The sequence below is a fragment of the Schistocerca nitens genome, chromosome 1, assembly GCF_023898315.1.
Source record: "Schistocerca nitens isolate TAMUIC-IGC-003100 chromosome 1, iqSchNite1.1, whole genome shotgun sequence".
NCBI classification, from domain to species: domain Eukaryota; kingdom Metazoa; phylum Arthropoda; class Insecta; order Orthoptera; family Acrididae; genus Schistocerca; species Schistocerca nitens.
In genome coordinates, this window is record NC_064614.1 from 584574047 (window position 1) to 584592374 (window position 18328).

Below are 18328 nucleotides of genomic sequence, written 5' to 3' on the forward strand. Positions count from 1 at the left end.
CACTGGAGGCGCTGAGGAGCATCTGCTGCTTTTAATGCATGAACAACAGATAGTCCCGGCGGAGGTTCGAGTCCTCCCTCGGGCCTGGTTGTGTGTGTTTGTCCTTAGGATAATTTAGGTTAAGTAGTGTGTAAGCTTAGGGACTGATGACCTCAGCAGTTAAGTCCCGTAAGATTTCACATACATTTGAACTTTTTTTTTTGAACAGATAGTCGGTAGGGATGCATGTGCAGGTCCAGGTGGAATATTTGTCCGCTTGATCGACATGATATGCCGGTCCCTTGCGACAGGCATCGCGTTGACTTGGTACGACTCTGACGCATTTTCTGGTGAACTGCACAACTGCACCCACATTTTCTGGTGTGCGAGCATGTTTCTCAATGTTTTTTGACTTGTTAAAAACAGAACCTGTCTGGCGCCATTTTCAGACTAAGCGTTGCATGACACCCTCTCTTGGTACTTGCTGGTACTTTGACACCATTAAACTTCCCAGTAAACAACTGATCACACCGTTTGCACGACTTTTTTGTCACGCAAAGTTTCACAACGAACACCCGCTGCTCCACTGTGCCATCGTCCACTTTGCACTGCTGCACCGTCACTGAACCGGTGTGGATCACGTGGCAGGCATACACGGGATGTGCGCATCACGGTGTGTGGTTATATGTATACATTCAAGTCCAATCGTTTCCGCTCGTCCGGGCTACTTTTATTTGCCCGGCGCTGTGTAACAAACGCAAATTTATGCTTGCTCTGTCGAGAAGTATGAGGACGAGTTGTGTTCAAATCGAGCTCCGGCATTGTGGTTTCGACTTTTCGAAAATTTTACTGTCACTTGTGAAGGAAATTGCCATTGGAATTCATGGCATTTTCGTTTCAAAACTGCTGTCTATCTGAAATACTACTCAGTCTTGACTGAAACTACTCTTAACTGAACCTTAACTTGAACTAACTAATAAGAAATGCCACAAGTACGCGATATCGTATCTGTCACAAGCCTATCAAGATTTTTATGACTAACGATGTGTTCGTTTCTTATCCATTTTAATAGTTCAGCATCTCCTTTCACAGCTCTTCTCAGAGAACTCCAAAGATACACTGTTATTATCTGTTCACCACCGGATATGGTTCAAGCCCATACCATCTCTTCGATTACATTTCAAAGAAGGTCATTGCAGTTCACTTTGAACACAACTAAGACAGAACCCACGCACCTGTGACCTGCACCTGTGAATCTAATTCCGAGCAGTTTTCACCATACTGCGCACGGAGTGATGTGGTGGAGCCATCGGTGCCCTGGACTCGCATACGAGAGGGGCGCGATTCATATCCCGTCCGACTATCACGCTTTACGTTTTCTGTGCTTCCGTCAGTTTCTTAAAATAATTCCGATGAGGTTCTTATAATAATGAATGTGGTCAATTTCATTACCCATCATTGTTATATCCTATTTTGTGCTCCATCTTCAGTGAACTCGTCGTCGACAGAGTATTAAAATCACAACTTCCCTCCTTATTTTCATCTAGTGTTGTAGAAAGCTCACTAGAACGGTTTAAGATGCTACCCGTGAGTTTCATCGTATAGAGGCTACTGGAGTCCCACCAGGAACACCTGAAACGCACGTGCCAGATTAAAACAGCTACAGAGAGAATTTAACACGAAAAAGATTTTGTTGTAGAACAACGATGGAGGCTGCAAGACACTTCGACTAGTGCTGCGCTAAAATCTCTACCCCCTTTATACCGTCTGCACAAATCGAATTTTTATGTTGTTCACAAAATGCACCACCTTCTAAACTTTCAGCCCCTAAAATATATTTCTTTATATCTAACCGAGAAGTGAAATACCAATATTCATATATTTAGCTTTAAAAATGTTTTGCTATAACGAACTATTTCTCAAAAATTTTCATCCCCTATTTCACCCCCGTAAGGGTTGAATTTCCAAGGACAGTAAACACCTTTTTTTTCGAACAATCGCTTCTTAAACGTTGCCTACAATGCAAGATCCACACCGTCTCCAAATTTCGAGTTTTAGCTTCAAAAATGCTTGCATAATGAAATATTCCATAAAAATTTCATCCCCTATTTTACTACCACAGGAGCCGAATTTCCAAAAGCAATGAAACATTTTTTTAGTATGGCGAAAAACCAGCCAAAGTTGCAAATTTCAGTTATCTGTACGCGCTATAATTGTTCGTTTCCACATGTCGACATGATTTTTTCATTTCCGGAAATACCAATTGGACTCTGTGTTACGATCGCATGAAAATAGGTCTTGGCCCGAAACTAGTTGCCGAGTCAACAAAAAAAAATGAATTTGCAACTTTGGCGGGTTTTTCATTATACTGATTAACAGAAGTTGTTGACCTACAATTATTCCAGCATATTTTTTAATTCTAATCGAGGAGCCATATTCAAATTTTCGTAGGTTTAGCTTTAAAAATGCTTGCATAATTAAATATTCCCTAAAACATTTCATCGCCTATTTCATCCCCCTTACGGGTTGAATTTCCAAAAACACTGATACATATTTTTTGTTTGTAACCGAGGAGTCAAATGGTTCAAATGGCTCTGAGCACTATGGGACTTAACATCTGAGGTCATCAGTCCCCTAGAACTTAGAACTACTTAAACCTAACTAACCTAAGGACATCACACACATCCATGCCCGAGGCAGGATTCGAACCTGCGACCGTAGCGGTCGCGCGGTTCCAGACTGAAGCGCCTTTAACCGCGTGGCCACACTGGCCGGCGAGGAGTCAAGTACCAATTTTTATAGATGTTGTTGTTGTTGTGGTCTTCAGTCCTGAGACTGGTTTGATGCAGCTCTCCATGCTACTCTATCCTGTGCAAGCTTCTTCATCTCCCAGTACCTACTGCAACCTACATCCTTCTGAATCTGCTTAGTGTATTGATCTCTTGGTCTCCCTCTACGATTTTTACCCTCCACGCTGCCCTCCAATGCTAAATTTGTGATCCCTTGATGCCTCAGAACATGTCCTACCAACCGATCCCTTCTTCTAGTCAAGTTGTGCCACAAACTCCTCTTCTCCCCAATCCTATTCAATACCTCCTCATTAGTTACGTGATCTACCCACTTTATCTTCAGCATTCTTCTGTAGCACCACATTTCAAAAGCTTCTATTCTCTTCTTGTCCAAACTGGTTATCGTCCATGTTTCACTTCCATACATGGCTACACTCCATACAAATACTTTCAGAAACGACTTCCTGACACTTAAATCAATACTCGATGTTAACAAATTTCTCTTCTTCAGAAACGCTTTCCTTGCCATTGCTCGTCTACATTTTATATCCTCTCTACTTCGACCATCATCAGTTATCTTACTCCCTAAATAGCAAAACTCCTTTACTACTTTAAGTGTCTCATTTCCTAATCTAATCCCCTCAGTATAACCCGATTTAATTTGACTACATTCCATTATCCTCGTTTTGCTTTTGTTGATGTTCATTTTATATCCTCCTTTCAAGACACTGTCCATTCCGTTCAACTGCTCTTCCAAGTCCTTTGCTGTCTCTGACAGAATTACAATGTCATCGGCGAACCTCAAAGTTTTTATTTCTTCTCCATGAATTTTAATACCTACTCCGAATTTTTCTTTTGTTTCCTTTACTGCTTGCTCAATATACAGATTGAATAACATCGGGGAGAGGTTACAACCCTGTCTCACTCCTTTCCCAACCACTGCTTCCCTTTCATGCCCCTCGACTCTTATAACTGCCATCTGGTTTCTGTACAAATTGTAAATAGCCTTTCGCTCCTTGTATTTTACCCCTGCCACCTTCAGAATCTGAAAGAGAGTATTCCAGTTAACGTTGTCAAAAGCTTTCTCTAAGTCTACAAATGCTAGAAACGTAGGTTTGCCTTTTCTTAATCTTTCTTCTAAGATAAGTCGTAAGGTTAGTATTGCCTCACGTGTTCCAACATTTCTACGGAATCCAAACTGATCTTTCCCGAGGTCCGCTTCTACCAGTTTTTCCATTCGTCTGTAAAGAATTCGCGTTAGTATTTTGCAGCTGTGACTTATTAAACTGATAGTTCGGTAATTCTCACATCTGTCAACACCTGCTTTCTTTGGGATTGGAATTATTATATTCTTCTTGAAGTCTGTGGGTATTTCGCCTGTCTCATACATCTTGCTCACCAGATGGTAGAGTTTTGTCATGACTGGCTCTCCCAGGGCCATCAGTAGTTCTAATGGAATGTTGTCTACTCCCGGGGCCTTGTTTCGACTCAGGTCTTTCAGTGCTCTGTCAAACTCTTCACGCAGTATCTTATCTCCCATTTCATCTTCATCTACATCCTCTTCCATTTCCATAATATCGTCCTCAAGTACATCGCCCTTGTATAAACCCTCTATATACTCCTTCCACCTTTCTGCCTTCCCTTCTTTGCTTAGAACTGGGTTGCCATCTGAGCTCTTGATATTCATACAAGTGGTTCTCTTCTCTCCGAAGGTCTCTTTAATTTTCCTGTAGGCAGTAGTGAGACAAGCCTCTACATCCTTACATTTGTCCTCTAGCCATTCCTGCTTAGCCATTTTGCACTTCCTGTCGATCTCATTTTTGAGACGTTTGTATTCCTTTTTGCCTGCTTCATTTACTGCATTTTTATATTTTCTCCTTTCATCAATTAAATTCAATATTTCTTCTGTTACCCAAGGATTTCTATTAGCCCTCGTCTTTTTACCTACTTGATCCTCAGCTGCCTTCACTACTTCATCCCTCAGAGCTACCCATTCTTCTTCTACTGCATTTCTTTCCCCCATTCCTGTCAATTGTTCCCTTATGCTCTCCCTGAAACTCTCTACAACCTCTGGTTCTTTCAGTTTATCCAGGTCCCATCTCCTTAAATTCCCACCTTTTTGGAGTTTCTTCAGTTTCAATCTGCAGTTCATAACCAATAGATTGTGGCCAGAATCCACATCTGCCCCTGGAAATGTCTTACAATTTAAAACCTGGTTCCTAAATCTCTGTCTTACCATTATATAATCTATCTGATACCTTTTAGTATCTCCAGGATTCTTACAGGTATACATCCTTCTTTTATGATTCTTGAACCAAGTGTTAGCTATGATTAAGTTATGCTCTGTGCAAAATTCTACAAGGCGGCTTCCTCTTTCATTTCTTCCCCCCAATCCATATTCACATACTATGTTTCCTTCTCTCCCTTTTCCTACTGACGAATTCCAGTCACCCATGACTATTAAATTTTCGTCTCCCTTCACTACCTGAATAATTTCTTTTATCTCGTCATACATTTCATCAATTTCTTCATCATCTGCAGAGCTAGTTGGCATATAAACTTGTACTACTGTAATAGGCATGGGCTTTGTGTCTATCTTGGCCACAATAATGCGTTCACTATGCTGTTTGTAGTAGCTAACCCGCACTCCTATTTTTTTATTCATTATTAAACCTACTCCTGCATTACCCCTATTTGATTTTGTATTTATAACCCTGTAATCACCTGACCAGAAGTCTTGTTCCTCCTGCCACCGAACTTCACTAATTCCCACTATATCTAACTTTAACCTATCCTTTTCCCTTTTTAAATTTTCTTACCTACCTGCCCGATTAAGGGATCTGACATTCCACGCTCCGATCCGTAGAACGCCAGTTTTCTTTCTCCTGATAACGACGTCCTCTTGAGTAGTCCCCGCCCGGAGATCCGAATGGGGGACTATTTTACCTCCGGAATATTTTACCTAAGAGGACGCCATCATCATTTAATCATACAGTAAAGCTGCATGTCCTCGGGAAAAATTACGGCTGTAGTTTCCCCTTGCTTTCAGCCGTTCGCAGTACCAGCACAGCAAGGCCGTTTTGGTTAATGTTACAAGGCCAGATCAGTCAATCATCCAGACTGTTGCCCCTCCAACTACTGAAAAGGCTGCTGCCCCTCTTCAGGAACCACATGTTTGTCTGGCCTCTCAACAGATACCCCTCCGTTGTGGTTGCACCTACGGTACGGCCATCTGTATCGCTGAGGCACGCAAGCCTCCCCACCAACGGCAAGGTCCATGGTTCATGGGGGGGTTTTTATAGATGTAACTTTAAAAATGCTTTAGTGGCTCTTTAATAATGATTTATATTTTAAAAAACTCTCACCCCCTACTTAACCCCCATAGGGGCTAATTTTCCAAAAATCCTGAAATACGTATTTCCTTAATTCTGACCAAGAATTCACATACCAACTTTCGCAGGTTTACCTTCAAACTTGCCTTAATAACGAAATATTTTCATAAAATATCTCATCCTCTATTTCGCCCCCTTCTTAAATGAGGCCTACAGTATAAGACCACATCCTCATCAAATTTGAAGTTTCTGTCCTCAGCGGTTTGAGCTAGATGATGATGAGTGAGTGAGTCAGGACACTATATATATATATATATATATATATATATATATATATATATATATATAGAGAGAGAGAGAGAGAGAGAGAGAGAGAGAGAGAGAGAGAGAGACAAACTCTACCAAAGCCGGTCCCAAGCCCGGTTGAAAAAGGAGGAGGGGGAGGTGTAACACCTCGTTAAAAAAACCTTGTTTCACCTGGCCTGGGTGATAGTACCTCGTGAGCACCCCTTGCAAGAGATACGGTGAAGACCTCAACGGCAGTGAAGGCGGAGATGAAGATCATCGGTACGGTGGAACTGGCGGAAGAGGCATCTCAAATCCACTAGCGTCTGTTCTGGAATCCAGCGGGTAGTGATCAGCGTCTGTTCACCAAGTTGGTGCGGCTGCTCCATGCTCTTCTTGATCTCAACAATCAAGTCGTAAACATGTGATCTTCATAGGAGATCACCACAAAACAAGTTTCAACTTGAATAAGCATGATGGAACAAAAGGAAAGAAATCCACTACCCCAGGCATCAGTCATTAGACTGAATCTTCCTGGTCATCGAATTCCGCGGGACCAGGAACGTCATGCGCAGAAGAGTCGGAGCTTCTCAAAATCTCCAAGACCAAAACAGGAAAACTTAATAGGAACTCTCAACACAAACATACTCTCCATACTAGGTAAACTTAAACAACTCACAAATACTAAGGAAAAGTTCCACATAAAAATCCTTGCGATTCAAGAAACACGATTTACTGACGAAAATCATTTTGATTCAGGAAACTTCAGAATCTGCACAGCTTTTGTTGTGCACAAATCAATTATACACCCAATAATAAACTTCCATTCAACATCAGAAAGAATCTCGACGATCTCAGTAAAATCTGGATACAAGGCATACACACTAATAAATGCACATGCCCCCACAAATGATTACAATAGAAAAGATCCACAGGCAACAGATGACTTCTGGGGACTACTGGAGGAAACCTCAAATAAAATCCCTACTCATCACGTGAAAATTACGTTAGGAGATTTCAATGGACAACTCGGCAAAGAGAAAAAATTCCGGAAAATAATGGGAATACAGCTCTCAAGAGAACAAATGAAAACGTCGAGAGACTGATAAGCTTCTGAGAAAATTTTGATCTTAAAATCATGTCTACACAATTCCTTAAACCTGTAAACAAACTTACAACATGAAAATCACCAAATTCAATTTTGGGTGAATTTCAGATAGACCATGTTGCCATATCTAATACGAATACCAGAGAAATACTCAACGTACGAACAATAAAGGGATTTTTTGAGTCAGGCCACCATCTGCTGCAAATAAAGATTAGACTTCAACCTAACAGAAAGAAACCACCAACGAACAGAACAGTTAGAATTGATCCAGTATACATTAAACTTAACAAGAGGGAAATTCTCCAGAAAATTGGGCAATCAAACGCAACGAACGGGACAAAACTTGCAGAAGTACTGAAAAACACTATGAAATTTGTCAAACCCCCAAGAAAGAGAAAACACAGATGCTGGAACAGCGCAGAAGAAAGAATACAAGCTTGGAAAACTTTCAGTCACAACAAACCTACAGAAAAATGGCAGGAATTTTGTAGAGTACAGAAGAGTTGATCCACGGCAATACGAAGAAAAAAACGTAGATATGATAGAAGCCGGTTTAAAGAAATTGAACAAGAATTTATCAAAAACAACACCAGAAATTTCTACAAAATTTTCAAAGAAAACCTAACAAGGTATCACCCACCTAATCTGTGCTTTCGCCGGCCCGATGGATCACTGGAAACCAACACTAAAAAGAACTGTCAAATTTTAGCTAAATATTTCCACTCAGCCGGCCGCGGTGGCCGTGCGGTTCTAGGCGCTCAGTCCGGAACCGCGTGACTGCTACGGTCGCAGGTTCGAATCCTGTCTCGGGCATGGATGTGTGTGATGTCCTTAGGTTAGTTAGGTTTAAGTAGTTCTAAGTTCTAGGGGACTGATGACCACAGATGTTAAGTCCCATAGTGCTCAGAGCCAGCCCATTTCCACTCACTTCTCAACTGCGAGCCTCGGACAGAACAACTAGATTTCGAAAAACCCACCAACCATCACTTAAAGATGTAAAGGAAATAATCAATTCTTTGAAGAACAACAACTTTCCAGGGGAAGACGGAATCATAGCAGAAGTATGGAAATTAAATGACAGTAATCTCACACAAGCAACCCACGGAATTACATCAAATATTTGGGAAACTGAACAAATACCTGCAGAGTGGAAATGTGCATTAATTCACCCTCTCCACAAAAAAGGTGCAAAAACCGCTCCAAATAATTACAGGGGAATTTCACTGCTCCTTGTAATATACAAAATTCTTTCAAAGGCCCTTTTAAACAGACCAGAAGAACAAACGGAACAATTAATAGGGGAGTATCAGGCAGGGTTTCGCAAAGGTCGATCTTGCATCGAACATATATGGAACTTACAAACAATTTTGCAAATGAGAAGATGTAGAAATACTGCGATAACTTTTGTCGATTTTGAAAAGGCTTACAATTCAATAGATAGACAAACACTATTCCACACTTTAGAGAAGTTCAGGATTGAAATGAAAACAAGGTCAATTATTCAACAGGCATTAACAGATACAACCTATAAAGTTAAATTCATGGCAGAAACACCAGAAGCATTTCATATCCATACTGGTGTTCGCCAAGGAGATGGAATGTCCCCCCTTCTATTTAACATGGTTCTGGAAAAAACTGTGAGAACACGGGAAAATAAAATAAAAGGGATTCAGCTTGGGATTTAAAAAAAAAGCAGAGAATCAGGATGAAGTGTCTGGATTTCGCGGACGATCTTGTCATTCTAACGTACAATAGAGAGGATGCCAAACTTGCATTGGAAAAACTACACGAAATCTCACAGAAAACTGGGCTACAAATCTTCTACGAGAAAACAAACCTGTACATAATCTCCCCATTACTACTCAATACGGGAAAGTGGCACAAGTTGTCCACTTCAGATATCTGGGAGAGATAATCCAACCATCAGGACTGAAATCAATAGCCAATAAGATAGAATCTCCAATTACAAAAAGCATATAAGCTCACTTGGAATCACTATAATAAGAAATCTATTTCTGTCAATGCGAAACTAAGGCATTACAACACAGTAGTCCTACCAGAAGCACTTTATGCTGCAGAAACTACAGTGATTCATGGTCATACGAAGATCAGAGAGATTGAAAAGCAGGAAAGAGAAATTCTGAGGAAAATATATGGACCAGTGTTTCGGGAAGGAATCTGGATGAAGAGGCCAACTATAGATATTTACAAAGACATAGAAACAATAACAGACACCACTAGAAAGAGAAGGATGAAATTTTATGGACATATCAGCAGGATGAATAAACGCAGGTTCACAAGACAAATCTTTGAGACAGTAAACAAGAGTAAAAACAAGATAAAGTGGATCACTGAAACAGAAGAAGACATTAAAGAACTGGGATCACACAAGACAACATAAACAATAGAGAACAGTTTAGAAACATCGTAAAGAAACACACAGTTAAACAAGAAGACACGAAGAACAGAACGGGAAAAAGATGGTCGGAAGAACGCAAGAGAGAACACAGTGAACGTATGAAGAGAATTTGGGAAGAACGAAGAAGAAATCATGACTACTCAAGTTCAGCCGCTCTCTTAAACGAGAATAATCTAAAATAATAATAAATATACGGACAATGGACAATCTGGATTATTTTGTTGGTGTGTTCTACAGTTGACGTCGACTCGGAACGAGCAGGAATTTTGAACTATTAAGTTATTACTACGAATCTATATTTTCTGTGTAATAGTGTGTGTTGCACCGTAACTGATGTAATAGGAACATTTGTCGTTTTCAAAGAGTGCCTCAGCACACTCGCCCTATATCTTCTCTCTTAATTTCCAGTGATCTTTGAACTCGGCAAGTAGACTTAATAGATCAATAAATTAAATCGTATTTGGTTTAAAACAGAATAAGTCACCACTTCAGATGAATCTGCTCAAAACAGATGATGACTCGAGTCGATCGACGTAGCTTTCGACAGTGCAATAATTTTTTACGGAAAAATAACAAACGAAAGACAAATACGCTTGCGCTTGCTGATCATCTGGACACCCTAAGCGTCCGCCAGTAGAAGTTATTGCCCTGTGCGAATTTAACGTCGTACGTAATTTAGGATTACCTTCAGCACGAAACTTCCGTATGCCAAATAAAGGCGCTTTCGGATCACGAAAGATTCTCAAATAATTTTTGTTAACGATGATTTAATCTATAAACAAGCGGAGAAAGAAGTGATACTGACACTGTAAAACAGATTTTATAAAATAAATTGCGTTTACTGACCTGCTTACTCACAATGACAACAAGCTGAGTAGCTTCTCCTATCAATATCCGAGTGTTCTGCTGCAGTCTTCCTCTTCTTCTTCTCCTCGTTCTTTGTAAACAACAGTTCTCCGTTAGCGTTCCACAAAACAGTACACAAATGGTCCGCACGTTTTCTAGGCAGTCTGCACTAAAACTGTTGCTACGCAACGGTACTCTTTCCTCCTGCTCAATCGAGTTACTGAAAACAAACTAGCATCGATAAACAGCTTGCGCTAAAACAATAAATACAAAGACGTTCCATTTTCAGACTGTCACTAAATATGCCACCTTCTGATGAATGGACAAATAAACCACCAAAAAGCTACAGCAAATGCATGGACTCTGTTGATGTAATAAAACTTTGAAATATCTAGTAAAATTGTCACAAAGCGATACTGTTTGCACTTGTAGCCAAAACAACATATAACATTCCAGAAGCAAACTAAGTTGATTATATGTGACAGTAGGAAGTAAAATAGCGCTACAGACGCAGAGGTAATTCGAGATCATTTCCACGCGATCCACGCGATTTCTTTCTCTGTGAAGATCAAGTTATGATAGGAAGCTTACATAGGCTATTTAAGAATTGTTAATAAAGGCAGGCCGCAGCTAAGTTTGGAATAGCCAAACCATCTTATAGTAGAGAAGCCCAGAAACGTCACATTCGTGAAGTGAAACACATATTCGATGAAGCGAGTTGCTCGTGCAATGGCCAAATTATAAAACTACTGGCTCCATATTTATTAGTTGCAGCATCTGAAAAAACAACTATCGCATTCAGAAAATATGCCGCCTTTTCTCGCGTCGTAGCTGCAAATACGGGAGAAACGAACAGTCGCTGGAGGTCTCGTGGGGAACGATCGATCACCATTGCTCTGCAGAGCTTACTGTCACTTACAATGTACTTTTTTCGTACTTATTTTCAGCGTATTTTACACCAGAATGCCACCGGCTCGTACAGATAGTGTTTTTCCCGTCGCACGTACATTATTTGGAGAGTTGCGGTTAGTGTTTGATTAAAACATGTTTGTTTCCTTATTTGTTTTGTAGATATACCATTGAGATGGTAGTTAACATGTACTTTGGAAATACGATTTGGGTCTCCTTTTACAATGTATACAGTTTCTGAAAAGTGTGCTACGGCGTTTCCTCGGTTGCCGACTGCAAAGATAAAAGCTCCGTTCAGGAAAAGTATAGTCCCAGAAACAGTCACGTTATAATCAAAATGAACTGCTATATACACACAAATATAGGCGCTAATAATATAGCACGTCACTAGAAGCGGGAATGCTGCCTGTGCTTTTGGCTCCACAGGCCAGCACGTCATACTCGTAATCGATGTGATAAAGAAAGAAGAAACTGATATGGCTAAATATAGGGAGACATAAGGAGTGAAGTTAACTTTCGAAGACCGTAGGTTCTAAATGTGCTTCGCTTGTACCTATGCCCTCCCTGCAGCAAAATGTGCACTGTCATACCATGGAAACTGGAATAGGGCATCACATAGGCCTATTTACCAGGCATCTCATTTGACGTTAATCCAAGACGAAAGCTGTGACGTATTTTCAAGGTGATAACGACATACCAGATGTAGGTTCCGCTACCTTTTTCTTCAGCTTAGTACGAGGTGCATTCAAGTTCTAAGGCCTCCAATTTTTTTTCTCCGGACTGGAAAGAGATAGAAACATGCGCATTGTTTTAAAATGAGGCCGCGTTCATTGTCAATACGTCCCACAGATGGCAGCACCGTACGGCAGATGGAATTTTACCGCCAGCGGCGAGAATGAGAACTGTTTTAAATACTTAAAATGGCGACGTTTTCCTTACTTGAACAGCGTGCAATCATTCGTTTTCTGAATTTGCGTGGTGTGAAACCAATTGAAATTCATCGACAGTTGAAGGAGACATGTGGTGATGGAGTTACGGATGTGTCGAAAGTGCGTTCGTGGGTGCGACAGTTTAATGAAGGCAAAACATCGTGTGACAACCAACCGAAACAACCTCGGGCTCGCACAAGCCGGTCTGACGACATGATCGAGAAAGTGGAGAGAATTGTTTTGGGGGATCGCCGAATGACTGTTGAACAGGTCACCTCCAGAGTTGGCATTTCTGTAGGTTCTGTGCACACAATCCTGCATGACGACCTGGAAATGCGAAAAGTGTCATCCAGGTGGGTGACACGAATGCTGACGGACGACCACATGGCTGCCCGTGTGGCATGTTGCCAAGCAATGTTGACGCGCAACGACAGCATGAATGGGACTTTCTTTTCGTCAGTTGTGACAATGGATGAGACGTGGATTCCATTTTTCAATCCTGAAACAAAGCGCCAGTCAGCTCAATGGAAGCACACAGATTCACCGCCACCAAAAAAATTTCGGGTAACCGCCAGTGCTGAAAAAATGATGGTGTCCATGTTCTGGAACAGCGAGGGCGTAATCGTTACCCATTGCGTTCCAAAGGGCACTACGGTAACAGGTGCATCCTACGAAAATGTTTTGAAGAACAAATTCCTTTCTGCACTGCAACAAAAACGTCGGGGAAGGGCTGCGCGTATGCTGTTTCAACAAGACAACGCACCCGCACATCGAGCTAACGTTACGCAACAGTTTCTTCGTGATAACAACTTTGAAGTGATTCCTCATGCTCCCTACTCACCTGACCTGGCTCCTAGTGGCTTTTTCCAACAATGAAAGACACTCTCCGTGGCCGCACATTCACCAGCCGTGCTGCTATTGCCTCAGCGATTTTCCAGTGGTCAAAACAGACTCCTAAAGAAGCCTTCGCCGCAGCCATGGAATCATGGCGTCAGCGTTGTGAAAAATGCGTACGTCTGCAGGGCGATTACGTCGAGAAGTAACGCCAGTTTCATCGATTTCGGGTGAGTAGTTAATTAGAAAAAAAATCGGAGGCCTTAGAACTTGAATGCACCTCGTATGCCGTGTGGAAAGCGCTAGTGTTGTATTTGTGTTGTTATGGATGAGTGCGAAAAGGACGAAACCCGATGTCGGCATGTAACGTAACTGTGCCCAGTAGCGCCGTGGGCCCCATCCTGCCAGTCAGATCTTAATTATAGTGGGAAATGCCCCACTCTGATAAGACGTCTTCCAAATTTAGCCAAGAGTTCTGGCGCGGCGTCCGTTAATCACTAACTGTGCACCGTCCTGTCTTACTCCCGTTAGTTGAAGGACTTTTGATGAATTATTCTTTCAGCACATGATTAAACTTTCTACATCTGGATCGAGCACCACAGTACAGGACTCTGATTGCCAACTCAGCGACACAGATAGAGTATTCTGCATGTAATCGTTGCCTAAGAACGTAGCAACACCGAAAGAAAAAAATTATTCTGGAGGCGCCGGGTATCGATCCCGGTACCTCTCACATGCTAAGCGAGCGCTCTACCATCTGAGCTACGCCCCCAGTTGGCTTACATACATTTCTAAAACTACAGACACTGATTCAGATACTTGTCTTGGCGGGGCCACACCCACCACGCTGGACAGACGCAAAGTGGAGCGGCGAAAGTTCTTCGCCGGGCCTCGGGCCAGCGCTTGGAAGCCAATTGGAGAGCAGTTGAGCTGGACAGTCATTTAGCCTCTAAAAGGTAACTGGATTGACACCAGGCGCTTGTAGTACTCGTTGAATCTTATTAAGCGTAAGGAGAGCAATGAGAAAAGCGTTCAATGACTTTCAAAGTAAAATTTTGTCAACCGATCTCTGTAAAAACACAAAGATGTTTTGGTCTCATGCAAAACCAGCAAGCGGTTCGAAGTTCAGATACAGTTCTGGCATCAAAACGGAAGATACGGTGAGAAGGCCGAAATACTGAATTCTGTCTTCCGAAATTGTTCCACTGCGGAAGGCTACAACATACCTCCTCCTTTCGTCGTACGAACTTCGAACTGACACATATTGAGATAACCGATCGCAGAACAGAAAATAAATTACAATTTCTTAGCAGTGGAAAGGCATCAGAACCAGATGAGATACCTATAGCAGTTTATCTTAGATCGCTGGAGCAACGAAGTGTACCCAGCGAACGGAAAAAAAGAGCAGGCCATTCTTGTTTACCACCAGAGTGATAGGAGAGATGCACACAATTAGACCTATATCGTTGACGGCAGTCTGGTGTAGAATTACGGAACATGTTTTATGCTCAAGAATTAGGACGCTCCTGGATATCGAAAATCTCGTTTAAAAAAATCAACATGGATTCCGCAAGAAGAGATCTTGCAAAACTCAGCTCGCTCTGTTCCTCCGTGAGATTCATAGCGCTGTAGACAAAGGAGCTCAGATTTATGCCATGTTCCTTGACTTCAGGAAGGCATTTGACACCGACCACCACTGCCGTTTAGTTAAAAAAAAAAATACGAGCTTATCGAGCATCGGAACAGATTTGTGACTGGATTCAAGACTTTCTTGCAGACTGAACTCAACACGTCGCTCTTAACGGAACAAAATCGACAGATGTAAAAGTAATTTCCGAAGTACCCCAAGGAAGTGTGACAGTTGTTTACAATGCACATAAACTATCTGGTAGGAAACGTAGGATGCTCTTCAAAATTATTTCCAGAACATGTGGGTGTCTATAACAAAGTAGCAACGCCAGAGGACAGTATCGATTTGTAGGATAACCTGCAGAGGATTAATGAGTGGTGCAGGCTCTGGCAGTTGACCCTGAACGTAAATAAATGTAGCATACTGCGCAAACACAGGACAAGCAATCCAACACTGTACAACTATATTACTTATGACAAATTGCAGGAAACAGAATCTACCGTAAAAACTCTAGGAGTAACTATCTAGAGTGATCTTAAGTGGTATAACCACGTAAAAAATAAATAAACAGTAGGAAAAATAAATGCCAGACTGAGATACATAGGAAGAATCTTAAGGAGATGAAATTCATCTACGACGGAAGTGGCTTCTAAGGCGTTTGTTCGACCGATTCTTGACTACTGCTCGCCAATATGGGATCCTTACCAGGTAGGACTGATAGAAGAGAGAGGATACAACGAGAAGCGGCCCGTTTCGTCACGGGTTCGTTCAGTCGGCGCGAGACCTTTACCGAGATGCGCAACAAACTCCAATGGCAGACATTAGAACAGAGGCGCTGTGAATTATGGAGAGGTTTACTATTGAAATTCCGAAGGGGCACCTATCGGGAAGAGTCGGAAAACATTATTTCCTCCCACATACATCTCATGTAATGACCAGGACGAGAAAATTCGAGAACTTAGAGGCAGTACAGACGCTTTCTAACAACCATTCTTCCCGCGCACCATTCGCGAGTGGAACAAGGTAGCGAGTATCAGTTAATGGCACCAGAAGTACTGTCCCCCACACGCCGTTGGGTGGCTTGCGTAGTATGATGCAGATGGAGATGTTAAGTTTCGGGGGACTTCCCGTGACAGTTTCATCCCTAACATTTTCTATGCTGTGTCTGTGAAATTCATTCTACGTAGTATAATACTTTCAGCAAGATGTTTTTAAACTACATCAAAGGGCCGGCCGAAGTGGCCGTGCGGTTAAAGGCGCTGCAGTCTGGAACCGCAAGACCGCTCCGGTCGCAGGTTCTAATCCTGCCTCGGGCATGGATGTTTGTGATGTCCTTAGGTTAGTTAGGTTTAATTAGTTCTAAGTTCTAGGGGACTAATGACCTCAGCAGTTGAGTCCCATAGTGCTCAGAGCCATTTGAACCATTTGAACATCAAAGGTGACAAAGAATGCTACGTGTTTGCAGCTCCGTCATGTATTAACATTGGTCCTAACGAACATCCGTGTAGTGTAAGATTTGTGTAATTACAGTACTCGAGAACTTTGTCCTCGAAAGTCTAACACACGCGAGAAAATTTAAGGATACAGCCGAAACATATGGCATTCGCATCGTCTGTGTACAACTGCGACCTGTGAGTGATCGCTTAGCGAAGAAACTTTGAAAGTATTCCTGATGGGCAGGTGATGAGCCACTAGCCATGTAGAATTTAAGTTTCATTTGCTTTGTTTTTAATTAATGAAAAATTTTAGAAAGCTCATCTTTGTAGAGCCAGAAACAATAACAAATTTCTATTATGGAAAGAACGACATTAAGGTCGTGATGGATGATGTCTGTGATGACAAAACAGCTCTAAAAATGCCCAGATGAATTTGCAGTCATGAGGCAGACAGTTGTTTTCGGGTGCAACGCGGACAGGAAAGGTAGGAATTGGCCACACGGCAGTTCCATTATGCTTTAACAACGTGTACAAGGCTCTGCCTAGTGTTATTTCTTCTCAGCCGGTACGGAAACCAGTGTTTGTCTGGACAACCTCATAAAGGGCGTATGTTGTTCACTGGAAGCTCCAGCGTTAGGCGGGTGATGAATGCCCTCAGAGAAATACCAGACATGTCAGGAAGGGCAAGTTATCGTGCGCTAGGTAAGCTTGTCAGGTAGTCTCGGTCAGAGATGAGGAGAAGGCTATGCCGACGGCTGCTGAACGCTGTGGGTGAAACCCGTTGACACAGTAGCTCTTGCAGGCAGGAATGACTTCCCGGAAGGAGGGTGACGGGGGGGGGGGGGGGGGGGGGGGAGGATCGGAGGCCATCCTCGGTTCCTTTAGACGTTGAATGTAATGGTGAAGACAGTTAGTCTCCTAAGTCGGTTGCAAGCACGACTTATTATTTGCAACATCTTACACAGAGTCGATTGTGGTCTTCCGACTTGAAGCCGAGTGCAAAGGCAAAATCAATGGCTCAGACGACTTTGCGTCTATGTCATGCAATTTTTTCGACTTCCGCTATCGGGTGGAGAGCTGTAGGCCCTTCTCAACAGGTCCGGCGTGCTCTACACAGAGCGCCAGCCGAAGTGGCCGAGCGGTTCTAGGCGCTTCAGTACGGAACCGCGCGACCGCTACGGTCGCAGGTTCGAATCCTGCCTCGAGCATGGATGTGTGTGATGTCCTTAGGTCGTGATGAAACACCTACCGTACAGCCTTCCAGATCTGAAAGAAAATGTTAATGTGACATTCGTGCAGTTTAAGAGCATTCATGGAAATGTCCCAGAATTAGTGGCGAATTTAATGTTGATAATGATCTCATACCTTTAGGGGTAGAAGGCTGGCTGAACCAAGAAGTAAGTAGAGGCGAAATACTCCATTAAACTCAGTAGGAATTTATTCAGCAAGGACAGGCAAGACACAATAGTCGTATTATATTTATAGCCGAAAGGAACTCGATAGTACCTATTGAGGTTATAATAGAATCAGAAGGTGAAATATTCCCGGTGAAGGTGAGCATCAGTTCCGATCAGTTACGAAATGGAAACCACAGTGAAAATCAAAAACGTTTTATTTGCAACATTTAGCTACAACCTATAGCTACTTCTTTACATAGTCGCCGCTCCGACGTATATACTGTACTTTCTGTAGCGTGGCGCCAACTTCCCAGTACCCTCGTCATTGAAGGCAACCACCGGTGATTTCCGCCTATTCCCTGAGCTGCACTGCAGCTAGCCGTCTGTGCCAAAATGCTGTCCTTACAATCAGTGGTTCATGTCATCAAAGAGATG

At 42.3% G+C, this 18328-nt stretch overlaps 1 non-coding gene across 1 annotated transcript; it reads right to left on the reverse strand.

Annotated features, from left to right (window-relative positions):
• Nucleotides 1-14129: 14129 nt before the first annotated feature.
• On the reverse strand, nucleotides 14130-14202 carry Trnaa-agc (transfer RNA alanine (anticodon AGC)). The gene has a single exon. It is a non-coding gene; the product is annotated as a tRNA-Ala (tRNA).
• Nucleotides 14203-18328: the final 4126 nt, after the last annotated feature.